At 40.7% G+C, this 3,060-nt stretch overlaps 1 non-coding gene across 1 annotated transcript; it reads left to right on the top strand.

Annotated features, from left to right (window-relative positions):
• Positions 1–1,367: 1,367 nt before the first annotated feature.
• Positions 1,368–1,486, top strand: LOC112479521. Its single transcript, XR_003046221.1, has one exon. It is a non-coding gene; the product is annotated as a 5S ribosomal RNA (ribosomal RNA).
• Positions 1,487–3,060: the final 1,574 nt, after the last annotated feature.

Raw genomic sequence — 3,060 nt, 5'->3', positions numbered from 1 at the left:
ATGTGTGGGTATTTAAAATTTGTAATTCATTAAAAGTAAATAAAATTAAAAATTTATTCCCTCAGTCCTACTAGTAACAGTTCAGGGGTTCGACAGCCACATGCAGCTAGTAGCTATGGTATTAGGCAGCACAGAATAGAACATTTCTATTATCCCAGAAAGCCCTGTTGGAAAGCACTGGAACTGGTTTGGACCTCCACTGAGCTTCTGATTTTGTTGGGGCCTTCCCAACTAAAAAGTTCCTTCCTTCTTGAGGTAGGTGTTAATTCTGATACCAGGTGACTCTCTCAGGGAATAGACAAAGGCTTTCTGGAGTGACAGTCTACTCAGCTCCTAAACTGTACCATCATTCTCTGACAAAAGAATGAGACTCCATATCCTATGCTCCTGGCCCACCTCATCCCTGCCCTGTTTTGGGAGTGAGGGTGCAGGGAAAAGCATAAAGAAGGGAGGGGTGAAGATTTAGCATTTTGGAGGTATATCCCAAACTTTCTGAACCTTGTTTAACTTCCCTACCATCTTTTAACCACCAGGTCCTAATCCCTCCAGCCTCAGAAGATGACAAAGGTGTGACTTTGATGAGGTCCAGCTACTTTCTGCACCTTCAGAGCTAGTGGAGGTGCTTAAACAAATTCAGGGGAAAGAGATGTGTGAAGGCAGGAAGCTCAGTCAACTGCCCACTGCATTTGCTGAGGGTCTTCAGCATGCTCTGCTCATTCAGCAACACTGAGAATACAAAGATGACAAAAAATGCTTTAGAGGGACACTTTTTCCCAGAAACCCTTTTTATTTTCAGCTCCCCAAGGCAGAAGGCCTGAGACTGGGCCTGGCTGCCTCATTGCCCACCTCGTCCAAACCAGACAATGGTTCTTTTTCCTCTCTACACCAGAGTATCTCACAATAGGGGATTAATGAATTAATAGGTCAAGGCACTCAAAAGAATTTACATTTCAGAAGCTACTTCCACACTCTTCCAACTCCCCTGTTCCCACTCCCTGTTTATTGCACAGAAAAATGAGGAGTTAGAACTAACTGATTTCTAAGCCCCTTCCAAACACAGAAGTTGTCAGATCTGCTATTTCTGGGGGATGCTCATGCATTAGCCCAAAGGAAGGCTTGCCCCTGGGGGCAGTAGCTTCTTACCCCAATCCACATTTTCCTCAAATAACACTATCATTTATTCTCTCTTCCTCCATGTTTAGGTAGATTCCCAAGTCGGCAGAGGAAAAAGCCCCCAAATACTCTTTTGGTTTGGGTTGTTAAGACTGGGATCCTGAAAGCGCCTAAAGGAGAGGTTGTCCCCTTGGCCATCACCACACCCAAAGTAAACCACGGTTTTGAACAATGCAATTCTTCAGAAAACCCCAGTCTACAGCCATGCCACCCTGAACGAGCTTGATCCCATATGATCTCAGAAGCTAAGCAGGGTCGGGCCTGGTTAGTACTTGGATGGGAGACCACCTAGGAAGACCAGGTGCTGTAGGTGTGAAAAATAGAAAATAAGGGATTGTAAGCTGACAAGGTCCTTGCAATCTGTGAGGTCAACCAAGGGTTGCCTCACCTAAAAAAAAAAAAGAAAGAAAGAAAAAAAGAAAACCCCAGCACAGAGGCTCTTTCAGAGCAAGTCTGAAACTTTAAGTGTTTCCCCTGGATAGCAATAGCTGCTATTTATTGAGCAACTATTATATGCCAGACATACCCACTTGACTATATGTGCTATCTCACTTACCCCAATCCTAGCCCAATCTCCATTCCACAGATGCAGAATAAGTTCAGAGAGTACTGGTAATTTGCACTGATTCATACAGCTAATATTTTGGAGCTAGAATTAGAATAAGACTTCATCAATTGCTACAGTCCATCTGTTTTATGCTTTGCCATTAATTTTCAAATTATGTTCCAAGGAATCCTAAATATGCTTTCAAGATGTTCAAAACTGTTGATGGGCTTGGGAATAGGTGGGAAAAGAGAAGAGAGAGGCCATGAGCTCATCTCTATCCCTGTCCATGTCTTATTTGTCTCACTCACCCTTCTCCACCCAATTTTACCCCAGCAGACATTCTTTTAACTATTTTAAATATTGGGATTCTACATACTATTCCTAGCCTTAAAAAAAAAAGTTCAAAAACAATTGTACAAGGGTGTGCTTTCTCCAATGTCCTTCTGACACCGTTTTAGCAATAGCCTTTGTCCATTTATAACTAATTGACATTAGTTAATTCATTCCACAATTGAAGAATGATTAAAAAAAATCATTGTACATCTTTAACCACACTGTCTTAGTTACAGATTCAAAAATGCTGTGGTAGAAATTGATTATTCATAGGCTTGTAAGGCTGATTCATTAGAAAGGAAAAGGAGGTGTCTGGGCTATCACTGCTTGCTTTCTCTCTCAAAAAGAATTAGGTTTTGATGAGATGATCATCTGATGTGTGATGGCCCCTGGCCACACAAAACACATTCACTTTCACTTTTTTCCAAAAGGATCATTTTCTCAATCAGAGGAAATGGGATTGACTTTCAAAAAAGATTTGTTCACTCTTTTTTCTCATTTTTTAAACACCTACAGAATTTATAGGCTCATATTTTCTTTTCTATTAGGTATAACTGCTTAGAAGCCTGAACAGAGATAAGTTAGTTTCAATTACTTTTTTACTTCCTAAGGTGTTCTTTAAAAAAAAAAATGTACAAAGCTGTTCCCCAAAAGATTTCTTGTTTTGCTCATGGTATTCTTGGAGGTTCACCTTTGTTTGTATTTGTATGTGCATGTATACTCACAAACAGGCCAAGTACTCCCTGTGTGTAAGGGGGGGTCACAGGAAGATAGCATTCTCCAGGTATCTTAGAACAAAGGAAGCTATATTACCTTGGAACAAAGAACACTGTAAGTCACTTGGTACAAGAGGAAGCTGCCCTTGGGCAACCTATTTGTTCTGTCCACTCATTAAAAAGCAATAAACAATATTAGTCAAATGCCTCTTATGAGTAACTAGAGAAGGGAATCATATATGTTCAGATAGGGGTTGAATAAGCGCTTGGCAAAGAGATTATAAAACAGAT

The sequence above is a fragment of the Pteropus alecto genome, unplaced genomic scaffold (assembly GCF_000325575.1).
Source record: "Pteropus alecto unplaced genomic scaffold, ASM32557v1 scaffold23, whole genome shotgun sequence".
Lineage (NCBI taxonomy): Eukaryota > Metazoa > Chordata > Mammalia > Chiroptera > Pteropodidae > Pteropus > Pteropus alecto.
Note: the sequence above shows the minus strand (reverse complement) of the source record. Positions and strands in the feature narration are given on the sequence as shown.